This window comes from Petromyzon marinus, chromosome 9 (genome assembly GCF_048934315.1).
Source record: "Petromyzon marinus isolate PM22_M1 ecotype Great Lakes invasive population chromosome 9, UKy_Petmar_22M1.pri1.0, whole genome shotgun sequence".
Taxonomy (NCBI): domain Eukaryota; kingdom Metazoa; phylum Chordata; class Hyperoartia; order Petromyzontiformes; family Petromyzontidae; genus Petromyzon; species Petromyzon marinus.
In genome coordinates this window covers 14022898-14040810 of record NC_133675.1, presented here as the reverse complement: position 1 = coordinate 14040810, position 17913 = coordinate 14022898, and the positions used below count along the sequence as shown (strand labels likewise).

The 17913-nt window shown below is 41.6% G+C and overlaps 2 long non-coding RNA genes across 7 annotated transcripts in view; one reads left to right on the top strand and one right to left on the bottom strand.

Moving 5' to 3' along the window:
* Positions 1–17913, bottom strand: part of LOC116940475 (uncharacterized) — a 136637-nt gene that overhangs the window by 72896 nt on the left and 45828 nt on the right. The window lies entirely within an intron of this gene.
* LOC116940476 (uncharacterized) overlaps positions 1–17913 on the top strand; it is a 70242-nt gene that overhangs the window by 9274 nt on the left and 43055 nt on the right. The window lies entirely within an intron of this gene.

Here is a 17913-nt window from a genome sequence, read left to right as displayed (position 1 = left end):
CTCAGAGAGCCCTGATCGTGTAAAAAAAAAAAAACCTGCACACGCATCAATAGCACTGCCTTAACAGAAACATACATTAAAGGTTCCGTTTCGGGCAACGATTCTTTTTCATGGGGTCATTTTAAGTGCTATAGAAAGGATTATTGCCGAAAATGTCACCGAGTGTATATGTTTCATTTTAAGGCCACAGTGTTATTGATGATTCCGTTGAGATCTATTTTTGTATTTGTTCATTGTACGTATGCACCACCGCCAACGTAGCATCACCGCGTAATTTGATAGCGCTTCTAGATATCTTTTAGAATGGGCATTTTCAAATGCTATATTGAAGTTCAATAGTCACTTTTATCTCAGTTTCTGCCACGCATGTGTCAGTCATCTCCAGACTAAACAGGTTTAATGTATCGCACTGCCACCAGTTAAATGGCTTATTTACAGCAGAGTGAACACATCACAGTTTGGCAGAAATTCCATTTTGAACTAGGGAATTAACAAAAGTGCGAAGCAGGTTTTGTCGGGTGCCACTTGTCCACGCATGACAATGGCACGTCTCTTTAATTTTCGTTTGCTGATGCACGGCTGTTGCGTTTTTATTCGTGAAGGTTGCAGCGAAGGCTTGAAAACAAAGGCTAACGAACAACACGATGTACCTGCTGAAATAACGGTCCATCGGCAGGGTCGCATGCAGGTCGGGTAAAGTGTGGGTACACCCACATCTTTCGAGATGTGCGACCAGTGTGGAAGAGTAGGCCAATTCCCTCCAGAGTGCTCTCTAGAGCTCCCTCTAGTGGGAACCCTCTTGCCAGCAGTGGTGTGAGCAAACAATTGCACCACCTTTACGTTATGAAATGTAATCACATATCATTATAGCATGTAAAGTATTCTTATTGAATGTTGAGGTGTACATCAAAACCCCTGAATTATAACAACTGTAAACATGTGCATACCACGCATGCATTCACGTTTTTGGTTTTCATTATTTAAATCTACAAAACATTAATTTATTTGTGAATCTGCCGTGCTTGATCAATAACGGTGTGGCATATGGCACAGTAGGGTGTCATTCTATACAGTCAATAAAATACTAACGTGAAGTTGAACGTGAAATTCCTCGCATAACGAATAATGTTATATTTTTGCCTTTCATACGTTTCCATTAATGTCTCTTAGTCTATTTAGTGCTGCGAAATCAATGGCAGTTATGGACATTTATGCAGATTTATAGATGTATCGGCAGGCCCAAAAATGGCAATTAGGCATGGCGGCCCTATTGTAATTGTAAGCACGGACAATTACAGCAACACTGCCGAACACCTCCTCTGTTGTAAACTTCCTTCAGGTTATTTTCTATTTTTGGGCAATGAAGTCCAAATTTCTATTCATGCTTAGATGCCATTTTTGCCCGGCTGCATTGTAAATCACCCCACGAGGGAAGCCACGACCTTGAGATGGAATCGTGCAAAGTCATATGTTTTGAATGCTAACGACAAGCCGCTAAATTCTACCAAGACCCAGCGGCTGTAGGAAGGTGGCTCGGGATATAAGTGCAGGTATGTGCTCATGAGCATTTGCGTGTGATTGTCAGGAGGTGCGCAAGTGTACACAATGCGTGCGTGCGTGCGCGTGCATGCATGTTTTCATTCATGTGAATAAGCATTGATGTTTTATTTGTACTTCATTAAATACATACTGTACATCTTTGAAATTTGTGAGTGACCTAATCATCAAGTGTATGTATGCGTATCACATTTATACATGCATGGGGGGAAGAGGGACATTATTTACAGGCAGCTACAGCGCCCAGTGCAAGCCTTATTATACAATTTTAAATCTACATTAAAAACTAATTTATTAGAACTGCTTTTTGTGTTTCGTTTGTTGTCCCCCACCCAGCACCTCCGATTCACGCGGTTGAAAGAAGTTCAACATATATACGTGCATACAAGCCACAGCAGGTACCTGTAGGCAGGAGTGTATTGGGGCTCAGATAATGGATGTAAGAGGTCAAAGACAAGCCAGCAGTCTCTCCAGACTCTATGAGAATTATCAGCCAGAGATGTAATGCATTGTCCCTAAACCAGATAACCCACAACCACTCTCCCTTTCCCCTCAAACTGGGATCTATTATCTCCCAAATTCAGGCCAATCAGATCTAGTAATCCCTGGGGAACGGCCACATAATTCTAAGCATCTGTTCCGCACAGCAAGCAATGCCTCGGTTAAATGCGCAGGCACTTCGAAGATCATTAGTTTTTACAATAATCAACGGGGAAAATCTCACTACAATGTATTTTTTTTTAAAACAATAAACTACATCTGGAGTGGTTGTAGCCTACTTGCGCCAGAGTGTGAATTGAACGGTATTTGTATCTAAGTCTAAATCTTTGGGTCACCGATTTGAACCATGGCCCCATCTCTGTGTTGTGGACACATCGTCACAGAACACATCAACCTTTGAATTGGATATTAACAAACTGACCCGTCCTCTTTGGATCATTAATTTCAAGACCTCCTGCGCAATAGGAGGGTATGTCGTACAAGGGTCATGGCAAAATTAACAACCCACGCAAAATGCATTATTTTCAGACACCAAGCGCGGCAGCCATACAAACAGGCTTTATATGGCTTCGTGGTACTAAGCCTCCTATATGAATCATTGGTTAAAAGTTGATCCAGCGAAACAAAATATCTACCTATTTCGTTATTTTGTCACCATAATTTTCACCTCCGGTTAACACGGTTGGTTACGTACGGTGGGAAAAAAGTTCAACATATATATAATCCGACTGATCCAGTACATCACACACACCCACCTACCCCTCAACAAGACAGAGCATGCATATCTCGGCGCCGCAGTGGCGAGATGTTTACTACCTCGCCTGGTATACAGGTCGTGGGTTCGATCCTGGCACCTGTATATTTGGAGATTGCATGTTCTCCCCGTAGTCGTGTGGATTTTTCTCCAGGTCCTCCGGTTTTTTCCTCAACATTTAAAAATATACGTTTAGAGTATTTGGCTGCTATTAATTTCCACATGATAGCCCACTTCGCTGGGCTATCATTTGTGGCCAGGTCGCTTCTGAAAAAGAGCGATGTAGCTCAAGCGGGCCTTACCTGGTAAAATAAACAAAAAAATAATATATTAAATAAATTTAATGTACACCCCTTTGTAATTCCACTGCGAGATGAATGCCATCTGGAGACCCCCATTGATCTATTGTGGGCGTAATTTAACCATACTTGACCATGCTGCTCAATGTGCGTTCGTGATGGAAGGGGCCCTTTGCCACTGGTATTAGCCATGACCTGGAACCCGACTCATGCGGTGGAGTCAATAGTGGAGTGTGATAACCACAGTACAACCGCACCCCGTTCACCTATATAGACGTAGAAATATATATGTTAATTGACTCATAGGATTGTATAAATGCATTGATATAAAGTTAATACATGTAGAGATACGCAAACACAATAGAGAATTATAAAACCATTTACACATCATAAAAGATCCATCAACGATCAACCATATTTACATTTTTATTAAAAGACCACGACTTTTAAGTATTTAACTATTATTGCAAGATGACCATTTAATTAAGGGTCAGCACTTCTGTTGATGTTACTTTCCAATTTTTCGCTGGTGCGGTTTTGCATGTATTCCAATAAGGCTTTGCTAATGTCACATTGGCTTGAAAAGAAGAAAAAAATATTTCCATGAAAATCACATTTGCACCCAGGAAGTTTCCCCCCCTCTCTTTTGCCCAAACAACTTTCTGCAGAGCGGCGTCCAACTCACACGTGGTGCTCATCAATCATTAGGGGACAGCAGTCGTGCGCACGCCATCTTCAAATGCACGACGTGCCGTAAGCAATGTGACTGGTGGGTCAGTGCAATTCAGAAGGCTCCATTTTTCAACAGCAGAGTTCAGAGCAAGGGTTAAACCCTTTGCGGGCGAATTTCAATTCGTATATCGCGGTCGTGAATTAAGTACAGTATCTGTGTATATCGCCATCCGAGTGTATGTTCAAGTTTTTACATAATCCTGAGATGGCCCACAGTGGCTCAAGAGTAAGAGCCGTAGCGCGGTGACCACTGCGATCGCGGGCTAACGAGTGTTGGCAGACACCCCCTGATTAAACCAGATTCTCAAATTTTGCAAATGGATGGTTTCAGCCCAGAAATCAATGACTATACAAAAAAACCATCACCTTAAATTTGAGTTTTCACATAATATGGCATAATTCCAGCGCTGAAAGTGAAAAAATGTCAGTTTGATTGATATTCAATGAACAATCTTTGCACGGCATTAACGAGTATGACTTTTGTCGGGACAAAGTGGTCGACCGAAGTGACTTCAGAGGTAGTACTGTGACCATCATTTTGCAGGGCTGTTCTCTGACACGGGAATACGTGCAGCACAATGCTATCTGCAACATAACATACGGGGTTTGGTCTCAAGCATGCATCAGAACATCCTCAGACACGTTGCAACTGGATAAACAGGTGTATAGGTGTTGTTGGTTGATGAAATTAAACAATAGGAGAATCAATGGTAGAGTTATTTCCCGTTAAGTGCTCAACTCCCATATACAGCCCTCACCCAGTGGTGGAAATTCCACATTCCCATGGTGGGGGGGGGGGGGGTGCGTCTATCCATAGGAACCCACTAGTTTACTTCCCCCACAAAGTGGTACCCATTTTATTGACCCTCGAGGTACGATGGCCTGAGTCAACCCCACAACCAGGATGTGAAATCGCAATCTTGCAAATGCGAGAGCCCACTTGGTCTACCACTGAGCCACCTGGATCGGATAATTAAACAAAGATCCCCCGTATAGCCTGTAACTGACTGTTGGGGCAAGTGCCGTTAGTGAGCACCTATGAAGGCCGGCACGGCACACGAGGGGGTGGGTGGCCAACACCACGCCCGGCCGCCTTTGTCTCCCCAGTGATGATGTTCACACACAACACTAACTACTCATATGAGGCTGAGTCGACCTAGGGGAGGCCCATTAGCGGTTCAAATAATCGTCACTGCTGTTGGCCCTAAGCGGGAATCGACCTCGGGCCGTAGGGTTTGTAGCGCAGCGCACTAACCGCTACACAACAGCTCCCCACAATAATTAAACACACACACACAAAACAATGTTAAACATGTGATATCATTATCAACATTTAACATGTTAAATCATAATCGAATATTATTGAGAATCCATAATTGTAATATTTACACACAATTAACAATTTATAGATGGACGTGTGGGGCAGTGCCGGATTAAGCTAGTGTGGGGCCTGTAGCATGTTATAAATGGGACCTAAATAAATAAACACGTAAATATTAAAACACACATTTTTTACATGCATAGTAAAGTAATTGTATTTTTTCATTTTCTATACAGCCAGATAATACAACAAATCGCTAACCTTAAACACCCAGTCGTTTATATAAAAAAAATTTGAAGGCAGTATAGTACTATAGTCATAGAGCAAGTGCAGAATCACTGAACCGGAATTGATAGCTTGAAAGCATTTAGCGCGGTGCCATTGAAAGTGCGGGGCCCGTAGCTACTACAAATGCGTAGCTACTTTTGCTACCAGGATAATCGGGCACTGGTATGGGGGTGTGGTTGCAGGCAAAGATAATGTATACGTGCCATCCATACGACTGGGATAGCAGAGTGGAATGCACAGTGGCGATATGGTTCAGTGCGCTCGCACAGCAACATGCACAGGCAGTGGTGCATGCCTTCATTTATCTTGCGGCATCAAACGCACACAAACACGTCACACTGCTGCCTATACGGGTTTGCTTTGATAGGACCCATGTAAAAGTGCTTAAGCAAAGTAATACAAATCATGACTTTCACAGAGCTCCGCAAACCTCGTGCTATAGGCAGTGACTATTACCCGAAACATCGCGGGTTACATATTCTCTCTGATGGTGCGGCAGCATTGTTGGCGAGGAGCTTGTTGACTCGGTGTTGATGTGCACCACTGGCAACGCAGCATCATTAAAAAACAAAATCTGGACGCATTTTTTTCGGATGCAATTCAAATGTAAACAGCATAAAACAATAGTGTTACTTGATGAAAAAGTTTATACGCACACCGTTTAATGCTATTTTTTTTGATAGTCAACCTTTATATTGTAAAACAGAGGTATAATAAAACAGTGAAATCGACAATAACAATAATATTACATAATTGCATAGCACTTAAAATAGAATACGTTCATACATGTTTTCATACTCACCACACACTGATCATTAAACTTTACGTAAGCAGTTGGTAATACGGGAATCTGTATTGCCCGATTGTAACTGTGATTGATGTTGCCTATGCTTTCATTTGGATCGCTCCTTTGCTAAAGTACTATTGTGTTTTAATGGCTTCTTACCTGAGTTTAAACAAGAACATCATTGACTAGCAATACGACACCAGCGGCCGCACCGTCAAGAAAATATTCGGTACCCAACATCGCACGCAGAATAAATTCAGTTGGGAATTAAATTTGCGGTATCAAAGAAAATCAGCCCTCTGTATTCCCAAGAAGACGTCATTAGTGGAATAAAGTTCTTTGTGTTTTCTGTTAAAGGAGTCTTGCTTGTACTGTTCGATGGTTTTTACCTGAATGCATGTTCCACTTAATGGTTTTTTTTCTAAAAAAAAAGCACATTGCCTTCTGGGACTTTGGCACATTGCCCTGTGTTTACATTTATCAATGTATTCACAAGTGCGAAGCTTGCTGGGAACAACACATTAAATTAAAGTCAAGTTTAAGCTCCAGTTTTTTTTTGTTTTGCTGTAAAATATATTTACAGGTTATTGTTATTTATTAAGGGAAGAAGGAAATACAACTTCTGACAAATTAAGTAAGATTAATAATAAAACAAACTAAGGCGTCTCCTTATCCGTAAACATCATACTAGAAGCGGAAAAGTGTGGTCAGTAAAAGCTTACACAGAAATCCAAAATGAGATTTGGGGAAACTAAGATACTACTTTGAGCAACGTCACATTTTCGAATGCAGTCATGAAGGCAACCCATTTAAATGACAGAGCAACTTAATAAAGAAGGCTGCAAAGTATTGCTCAAGAGAAATACTAGCAAAACAAAAGTTGCGTACAACAAGTTCTCTAGGAAATTGAAAATACGTTGCAGGGAGGACGCAGCTAGAAGACGGACGAGAGTACAATACTTAGGGCAGTAATTGAAGGCAGACCATGATCACAATGATGAAGACATGGGGCAGATTTAGAGCAGCTTGGAGTACTTTTGGTAAACTTTACTTCATGAAATGTGGTAGTACACCGATGTACCTAAAGAAGAACATTTTAATCAGTGTACCTAGCACCTGCATAAGAGGGGATTTTATAATTAGAAACGCTACACATCGTGAAACGTTTGTAGTTCACGCATTGAGACTAGAATACGTTCATACATACAGTATAGAGATACACAGCTAGAATGTATGTACCACTATGCACATATTTTATATGATCTTAATCTACTGGTGGCATAGCAACATTTTGCCATTTATAGTTAATGCACACAAACAACTCCGTTTGCAACGCTTTCGACAATGCAAAGAAAGATCCACTCGTCAACAACACTGCATTAAATATATACATACAAAATAGGCACCGTCTTGGACAATGGTCCTTCTTCTTAGCACATGATGTGCTGATTGTTAATTGTACTTGTGAAACCAACTGGCAATGGAGCATCACCGAAAAATAAATTGTTCAATTTTGACAATGCACATACATGCATGCTAGGGGAGGGGGAACCCGACTGCCCTTACAATATGGTATACTGAACAGGGCTTAGTTGAAGCCACATTTCCAAAAGTTCACTTAACAACATTAGTCGCCGATTAAACGTTTCACAAATTGTTAATCACATCACAGAATGCTTAATGTGGCTAAAACTGGGTTTGACCCCTTGAAAAGGTGAAGCAACGTGCATAACATTACGTTGCCATGAGGATCTCTCTTGATTGACAGTGACCTCAATTATATTAATATTTTGCCTGCATGAGCTAAACAAAGCCTCTGTGAGCAGAACTCGCAAAAGTAAAGAAATGTTCTGTACGACACAAGTCGTGCTTACTCATTAGCTTTCATACAAATTCTATGCGACTCGTGTTTACATTATTAGACTCATGTTTATTCAACTACACATATGTGTGACAAGCATATTATTTAATCTTTCATAATGTGATGCTAATGTAAAGCATATATTAATGTGAAATGTTATGTTGGGGAAATGACACAATAAAATATCTTTCTCAAAAGTAAATTTTCACCACCCCTTACTAGACACATGTGCAAACGCGCGCACAAATGATGCTGCAGATAATCTTGCAATTCATGTACGTACGCTCGCTTTCACAATTGAAAAATTTCGTTGCATATTGTTAAACTGTATATCATTATATTCCCATTGTACAGCAAATAGCTTTGTATAATTGAGTGGCGGGGCAGCCGTTTTACACACTGTGCTAGGCACCTGGTCACCTGACTTCGATTCCCAGTGAAAAATCAACGTCGGCAACATCTGACCCCAGCCCTAGCTGCCCTACCCACTCACCGACCAGCACTGCCCTCCCCAGGATGGTAAAGCATGGTCAAAATAACCCCCAGGGCCAACGTGGCGTGGGAGGGCCTTCATCCAGCGGTTGCTTTACAAAGGGGATGCAAATTTATAATTGAGATAATTAACTCAAAATGAAAATCTTTTTTTTCTCAGATTTGAGTTGGCAAAGCAGTCTTTTTGTTTTTGTTGTAATCCCCGACATTGGCAGAATGCCAAAAACATGGCGAGCTATTAAAAACAACCCCCAATGCTACACTTCTCATTTTGAAAAAAGAAAGGGGCCTATTAATATAAACAGCGTGTAATCATCGTCATTATTTATCTATTTCAATGCCAAATTATGCAAATGGAAATGAAATAAATGCCTAAATGTGTTCCGGGCGGAAAGAAAATGCACGAATTCAACACATTTTGAAATATGATTAATTACAACGGATACATATTTCGTCGAACCATTTATAGCCTCCTGTCAACTAATTATTATTTCCCTAATGCAGCCTTCAACTATTTACAAAGATATATATAAGCATTCCATTTTTGTAAACGTGTGTGTGTGCAGCATGGCAGGTGGTTGCATACCAGCTTACCCAGGTTTGATTCCTGGCCAAGTTCAACAATGGAAATTGCTTATTTAACACTGGTTTGTACCTCTTGTAGGTACCCTCAGTGTGAATTTAGGCACTACTGTGTCAATAATCAGAAGTAGAAATGCAACAATGGCATGTCTGGCCATACCACCCCATGCTTTATTTATCTTCTCAGTTTCTCACTAACAGCATTTACACTAAACAAAATTCTTGGTCAATTAACATTGCTATTTTATATTTCATTCATGTTTTTTTTAATTGTCAATAATAATCATAATTGGTGGCAGAGTGGTGCAGTGGTGACATGTGTGCCTCGCAGCAAGAAGGACCTGGGTTTGATTCCCAACTCGCACAACTTTCTGCGTAGAGTTTGCATGTTCTGAATGTACGTTGAGCTTCTTCTTCTGGGTTCTTTCGGTAAAGGCACGTAGAATGGAGATAAAATAATAAAATAATAATAACAATAAAATTCTCACGACGTTTCGGCCACAACACAAGTAGCCTTCCTTCAAGTAGCCTTCACGAAAGCTTTAAATCGAAATTCATGTTGAGCTTCTTTCGCACCGTATGAGAGCCAACTGTGCTAATGTTAACTAGGGCGCTACGGTGGTGAGATATTAACTCCCTCGCCTTGTACACAGGAGGTTGTGGGTTCTCTCCCGACCCTGACGCCTGCTGTATACATTTGGAGTTTGCGTGTTCTCCCTGTGATTGTGTGGATCTTACTCCGGGTCTTCCAGATTTTCCCTCCACACTTACAATCAACGTGCACTTAGAGTATTTGGCTGCTATGAATGTCCACGTGATAAGCCACTTCGTTGAGCCATCATTCGTGGCCAGGTCGCTTTTGGAAAAAAAAACCTAAATAGCTCAGTGGTCCTTACGTGTTAAAATCAACAATATTTTGATTTTAAAATTAAAAAAAAAGTTTCGTTTTAGTTTATTTTTGCATGGGTCCCTCCGGGTTCTCCGGTTGCCTGGCCAAATGTCCCAATGTCGAAAAAGTATCTGCAAATGACTCAATTGGGATTACATGTTGCAACATCACCCCCTACTGCAAAAAAAAAAACACACTTGACAGGACCCTACCGAAAAATACTCTTGAGAATCATTGAGGCTCTGCTGAGTAAACAAGCGCAATAATACTAATACATTGAAAGCATGTAAGGTGAAAGTGCGGCTCTGTAATTTATTGCTCATACGACGAGCGGAAGGGCCTCTAGTGAAGGGTGCTCGAGAGTTCTCCTCAGGAGTGTGTTTTGGCCTACTCTTCCACACTGGTTAGACGTCTCTAGAACTGCTCTTTTGTGTTTCACTTGTCTTCCCCCCCCCCCGCACCTCCGATGAGCACCGCTGGCTACGTACGGTACGAACGAAGTTCAACACACACAAAGACAAAGATCCCCCGTGTAGCCTTAACAGACTGTAGGGGCAAGTGCTGTTAACGAAGTTCAACACACACAAAGACAAAGATCCCCCGTGTAGCCTTAACAGACTGTACGGGCAAGTGCTGTTAGCGAGCACCTATGAAAGCCAGAACGGTACACACGAGGGGGTGGGTGGCCAGCACCACGCCCGACCGCCTTTGTCTCCCCAGCGGCGATGTTTTTATCCACCGCACCAGGCACTCATTTGAGGCAGAGTCGACCTAGGGGAGGCCCAGGACCGGTTCAGATAATTGTCACTGGGTGTTGGCCGTGAGCGGGAATCGAACCCGGGTCGCCAGGTTCATAGCGCAGCGTAGCGCTAACCGCTACACCACCGCACATTTAGATATATACATCAACCCATTTAACCCCTACCGCGCACAATCTGCTGACCGACTAACTGCGGCGTGCCGATTTAGAGTGCTGCCGGGAGGACAATGGCGAGAGATGGGGACTCTTAAGAACGTGCGCGTTGCTTCAGCTGACGAATGTGTTGGGGCTTTTCATTTAGCTTCAACGACCTCGACGAGAGCTGGCTCCGGCAAGTCCTGGATCGCAAGTTCAGTGTGCTGACCAAGTCACATCGAGCACGTACTCGATGTCAATGTTTCGTCACGACAATGAAAGACTTCAAAGTCTACCCAGTGCCGCTAGTGGAGGCTAATGAGTGGTTTGAATTGTTGCGAGGCATTTGTGTTTCTCTTCCTCTGCCTTTATTCATTCTTCACAAGCTCACCACCGCCTATTCATCATGTACTAATTACAGCCAAATCACTACCCGAACTGAAAGTCAAAGTTTTCACTTTATTACTACGCAATGTCTCGGACCACAGTTGATGTCTCACCACACATTCATCATTTTGGATATTTAAAAAAAAAATCCAATTTTGCACAACACTTCAAAGAGTTGATATTTGCCGATCATTTCATTATTGATGCAATCAATTCCAGGGTTGACAAATGCAAAACATCCGATTTAGAATTTAGTATTTCTCCATTAACTTTTTTTTTACAACTTAAACTCGAAAACGCTTACATGGGGAAAAAAAGGGTCGGGACGTGTGAATAAACACGGGGATTTATTACTCAGCTCCTTATCCAGCTAAAGACACTGCAATGGTGAGTGTGATCAACAAATATACACTATTTACTCGAAATGAAGTAAGTATAATGAGCAGATAGAAAGATGCGTTTGTGCGTGTGTGTAGTGCAGTGTGTGGGAAGCAGTAGTGTAGCGGGTTAGCACGGTTGGCTATGTACGGTGCGAAAGAAGTTCAAAAATCGGGTAGTGCAACTCTGCACTGCGAACCCGGCGAACCGAGTTCGCTTCCTACTCACGACCAACCACAGTGGCAAATATCTGAACAGGTCCTAAGCCGATCGACTCAGCCTTAAATGAGCACCTGGTGCGTTCAGTAAACATCAGCATTGGGGAGACAAAGGCGTGCGGGCGTGGTGCTAACCACCCACCTCCTCGTGTGCCGTGCTGGCCTTAGTTGCTCGTGAACAGCACTTGCCCCAACAGTGTTTGAAAGGCTATACGGGGGTCTTTGTGGAGCAGAGTATGGAAAACAACAGCAGCTGATGCCTGAGCTCATATTGGTTAATGGTCATAATGAAGCCACTGTTTTATAAACATCGTTATGCCTGCCACCATAACACCTATTTGGGCCAAATAACAAACAAGCATAATTCATATATGTCACTGCTAACACTACTGAGCATTTGTACGAGAGTACATTGCATATAGCCTGTATACAAATACGAACACAAGATTTCCAGCCATTCGTCTACAAATATACTGGGTTTAGACTAGGTTATAGAGCTGAATAAATTAGCAGGACACACAATTCAGGAAATAAAATTTGCATTTCTTTTCTTCGTGATAAGACAGGGTCACATTACTCTACAGATGGAAACTGTTGTACATTCAGAATGTGTCGGGTAAAAATTAATCGGAGTTAATAGTTCATGCAAGGATTATGCATAGATACAATTCAAGTGGTTAAAGAAATATGATTTTAAATTATACAGCAGAGAGGTAGGCAATTTCACAGACATCTTGAGAATAGGCCTTACTCTTCAGTATAATACTCGACAGCGTTTAACAAGGGAGTCACAGCATTGGGACATTTTGTAGCTTTAATCACAAAACATCTGTACACAAATAACATAACACAAATTATTTGTAAATAAGTAATATGGAAAAAATAAAAAAATATATTATATTTAAATTATTAGAATGTAACTAAATGCTTGACAAATACTGCTTTCTTCTCACTCCAAAAGGAAAGATCACAGATTTTATTTATCCTTCTTATGTATCTATTTTTTAACTGAACCATTTTACTAATTACACAAAGTGTTTGGTGCTGCAGTTCCGTTGGCAGTTGTACAGAAGCACAATTAACGAACAACACTCAACACACTCGTCAACAACACTGCCTTGAATATAACAAAGAAGAAACAATATAGTAAAAAGAAAACTGGTCATCAGAGAACATTTCTAAAATGTAACTGTCATCCGGCTCCATGGTGTTCAGTGCAGTCTCTCTAACATCTCTATGTGCTATGAAGAAGGGCCATTTCCCAAAACGTCGCCATTTCTCGATAATGTTTTCATTTAAGGCACGGTGTTGTCGCCGAGTGTGTCTGGAGTGTTTCATTTCATGAATGCGGCACAACGCAGATGTAACATTTCGAGCGAGATCTTGTACCAAGTTTAGCTAAACGAAGCTGGACACTCGTCTCTACATGGCCACGTGTTCCAGAGGGGCTTATAGCAAGTCCACCGTGTAGGTTTTTTCACGGTCGTGCTCTATGGGTGTGATTGTGCCGCGTGCTTTTCGGTACGATGCCCGACATGTCGCTCCACGTGCTGGGCACAAGCTTCAAGTAACGATGCTTTCAGTTCCTGAAGAAAAAATCCTCCGAGCACATGCCCGAGATTTGCTCCAGGTTTTTGTTGTTTATCGAACACGTCATTATACGACTGTAGTTGACGTCTGTGCGCAAACAACCGCTTATAAAGCACCTGTTAAGGAGCAGAAACGGGAGCAGCATATGCGTGTTTGTATTTGGAACAAATGTATAACACAACCATGAAGCGTTTTCGGTAGCCACTGCAACAGATTTACTCCCTGGATTAGAATCAGAAGAAAAAAACATAAAAATTGTAGCATTCGCGCAATCAGCAATATACGGTGAGGTTGTTAAAATGTAAAAAAAAATATCAAAAAGTATAACATATTTGCAAGTCGGTAGTATTATTCAGATAAAAATAATATCAGCAATAAATTTCGCAACAGATAACTCTCTAAAGCTGTATTTACCTTGGTAAATCAAGATATAAAAATGCCACATTGCTTTACAAAGTTTCCCTAAATCATTTAATATTTTTCGAGGAGACTAGAAGGGAATTTGGAAGAAAATAAATATATATATTTGATACTATATTTTCCAGTGCCTTTAAAAGTCACATAATGTGCGTTTGCATCAAACGATACGACGTGCAATTTTATATATTTTATTTCCAGTTGCTGTGTCAGTGCTTCTCAATAGATAACAAACAAAAAAAGGGAATTAAATTTATGCCAGAAAATAAAAATACAAAAGTGTCAGCAGTTTTAGCCGATGCGACGATGAAAGCCAATTGACCAAAAACGGAGCCTATCCTCAGTGGTGAATCTACAAAACCATTTCGCAAGGAATTACAGAGATACGTGTATGACTGTATCGTGTTAATGTACACGGCGGTACGTACTGTGTATTAAACAGCAAGTGGTAGCTGCAAAGCGTTTGATGTTAGGTGGCCAAGTAGCTGAGGGGTCAGGGCAATGAGCCAGCCCTTTTGAGATTCTGGGTTCAAATGCAGACATGCAGCCATACCATGAGTGAATCCAAGTTCCCAATTGAGGTGGAGCTGATGATCTCTTAGTGTGCACACAAAAAAAAAACACAAGCGCTATCTTTGAAGTTTAACTTAATTTGGCAAACATTTTATCTGCAAAAAAAATATTTAAATAAACAGCGTGAACATTTACTCAAAGGAGGGCAATATGGGATGTTTAGCGGCAGTTCTAAAACAAAGAGGTTTGCATTGCCCCGCAAGAAATCCAGATGGATAACTCTGTCTCGTGACATGCTATCAATATTACATTGGGCGTAAAGCGTGGCCAAGAATACAAAGGCGTAGACATGTCCATTGATACCAAAAACTAGGGCTTTTTTGCATGTTAATTGGGGAATCTACCACACGGATAAATGCCCTCTGCTCTGCGCTGCCTCGATCAACAGCGACTTGTTTACCATCCCCCCACCTCCAGCCATATAATTTATTGCATTTTTTGCTCTTTACAATTTAAATGCCATGTTGTTTTTTATAGTACCCAATTAAACATTGGCCGCGCTTAATGCTAAAGGATGGGTGCTACATTTATATTTTTATGTAATTTCAGCAATGGCAGGAGGAGGTCTCAACAAATTGCATTGTCTTCAATTCGAGTTCCTCCCCTGAGAGACCTCAGATTTACATGTGCAGCAATAAAACTCATCCCCTACCAGCACACACACACACACAGCTGGTTTACGCTGAGTGTTTATAGTGTCCATGTCCACATGTGTCCGTGAAGGAAGGGGAGGGGGAGCACAATTATACTTTAAGGCAAAATATAACTTAACATACAAATTGAAGGAGAATACTCTAGGCTTGATGGGTTTCAGAAATGTAGATTCCATAAAAAAAACACAATCGTCGCGTGTAAGTTTTACATTTCAAACGGGCCCTCGAAGGAGTCTTCATGTATTCGACTAACACGTGTGCACATGTCCCAATGCATGTTGTGACGGAGCGTCCGCGTAGACTTTTGCTGTAACATAAATATTGCAAGCACAATAATAGATACAATGGAGGTTTTTTTCAAGTCATTATTCCACAATGACACCTTTCCTCAATTTACCAAATCGACGGCCTCTCCTCGTATTAGTTCCAAAGCTTTTGTGCGTACATATATTTACACACAGACGGCTCATGAAATATAAACAAAAGTTATTCCTCGAAACTTTTAACACAGAACGTACTTTACTGTAATTGGCTAAAGTAACAAACCGAGTTTGGTGTGTGGCATGTAAGGTTTGGTTACTAATTCGTTTCCATGTGAATGTTTTCATATTCCACAGTCATGGTCAGCGTGTAACTAAATTATCCAGCTTCTATGGTTTTATTTGTCTGAACCCTTGGGCTTTCCACGAGCAGTAATTGTGCGAGTGCATAGAGATATATGGTAATGTGTGTCTGTGTAAAAACAAAACAAAAATCAAATATTGATATTTCTACAATGGAAGAGCTGAAATCAGTTGTACTGTTTTGTGTAATTTAATGCAGGAACTGAGTTGCTTACAAGCAAAAAAAATACTCGTTAAGTGTCATTTGTTATCGCGTTCCTGAAAAACACATACATGGGCTGTTATTCCAATAAAGATGTAATCTATCTCATTTGCAGGAAGTATTATTTATGTGAAAGGAGGCGTATTGTCAACAAGTATTATATACGTTACACTGGATCAGACAAGCAAAATAAGTCTAAGCCTCTACTGGGCATTTTGCATTATTATTTATTAAATAGCCCAAGGCTGTTTGTTGGAAAAATTAACTGCTGTATGAATAAAACCAATAACCATACAAATCAGTTTTATAATCGCCGGCATCGCAAGGCTCCAAGTTGAGCAGACACAATTGTGTGATATCTAACATGCAGTTTCCCCCCACATGGGTAGCACCCAGTAGAGGTAATTGAAAGACAGAAGAATTATTGCTTGCAACTGTCTTGGGCAAATTTGCAAATCCCGTATCGGATTAATCTGCCCCTCCCACACGGGGTCTGGGCAGTCCCTTGACAACAATGCGTCTCGTGCTGTCTGTTCACGTGCCAGCGTACCACGGAGAATTTAGTACGTGCTAGCATGCCTCGCACGCCTATTGTGTGTTTAACGCCACTCACAAGTTCGGTCCTGTGGAGCAGCGGTTCCAAACCTGTGGTCTAGGGGCCTACTGCCGGGTTCCAATGCCGTGGGAAGTGGTCTCGGAACTGTGGTCGATGCAATTCTTTTTTTTTTTACAAAAAAACAGATATGCACTTCGTGGTGGTCCGTGAAAACGTTTTTGAGGGTTGAAAGAGTAATCCAAGGGTTCCAGATGTCCAGGTCGATCGCGTCTGGTCGAGTAAAGCGTAGGTAATCCCACCACTTCCGAGACATCTGGCCCGCGTGGATGAGGACAACATAGTGACCTCTCTCAGAAGGGTTCTCTCGTGGAGGCCCTATCCACCAGTCGAGGCGTGAGCAAACACCTTCAGGGCTGCCCCTTTCCCGTTAACCACATTTCTATAATCGCGTCTTTGGTTTAGACTTATGATTGCAGGCGATCTTGCGCGACTGCACCGCTTGCTGATGAACCCATCAGCCTGTCTCAGAGGGTGACCTCAGCACACCCTGGTAAGGTCACTCCCATCAGGACGGCGACCGAAGTTGAGTCGGATGTTTGCCGGATTGGATTTCTCGCAAAGCAGGTGGCGGTGCTCAATGCTGGCACGGGTGGAATGGGTTCGCGAGGGGGGAGGGTGGGTGGCAGTGAGCGACCGGCAGTGTGGTGCGGAGGAAATTATAATAAGCTAATTGTCTGCGTGGAGGCTTTTTTCTGTGCCTGGGCAGAGAGTGGCATTAAAGTTATACACACACTTTCACATTTTAAATAAATACAATTTAATTCAGTAAGTCTCTATATTGTATATCGATATACCTATGATACATATTTTTTTTTGGGGGGGGGGGGGTTAGACCGCATGACTATTAATGTGTCGTTAAACCCGCCACCACACGACACAGCCAATTAGTAAGGTTTGTGACGTAAACAGAACATGCCAATTAGTTATTAGTGCAGCACACCGCCTGTGTGTTGGAGAGCAAATCCACAACATTTATCATCTTGATTACGACTTTCGCCAGATTTGTCAAATCTGGGTGTCCGCCTGATGGTGCTAGTTGTAATTACTGGTGAAACGTCGTACTCAAGATTGTAAATGTTGTGGATTTGCTCTCCAACACACCAGTGTGCTGTACTAGTAACGAATTGGCACGTTCTGTTTATGTGACAACCCTTACTAGTTGGCTGTGTCGGGTGGTGATGGGTTTAACGACACATTTATATATATTTATGCGATCTAACCCAAAAAAATACCTGAATTATGGATGATATTAGTCGCAAAAGCCTGTTTCATTTACCAAATATCTCTAGTTCAATTGA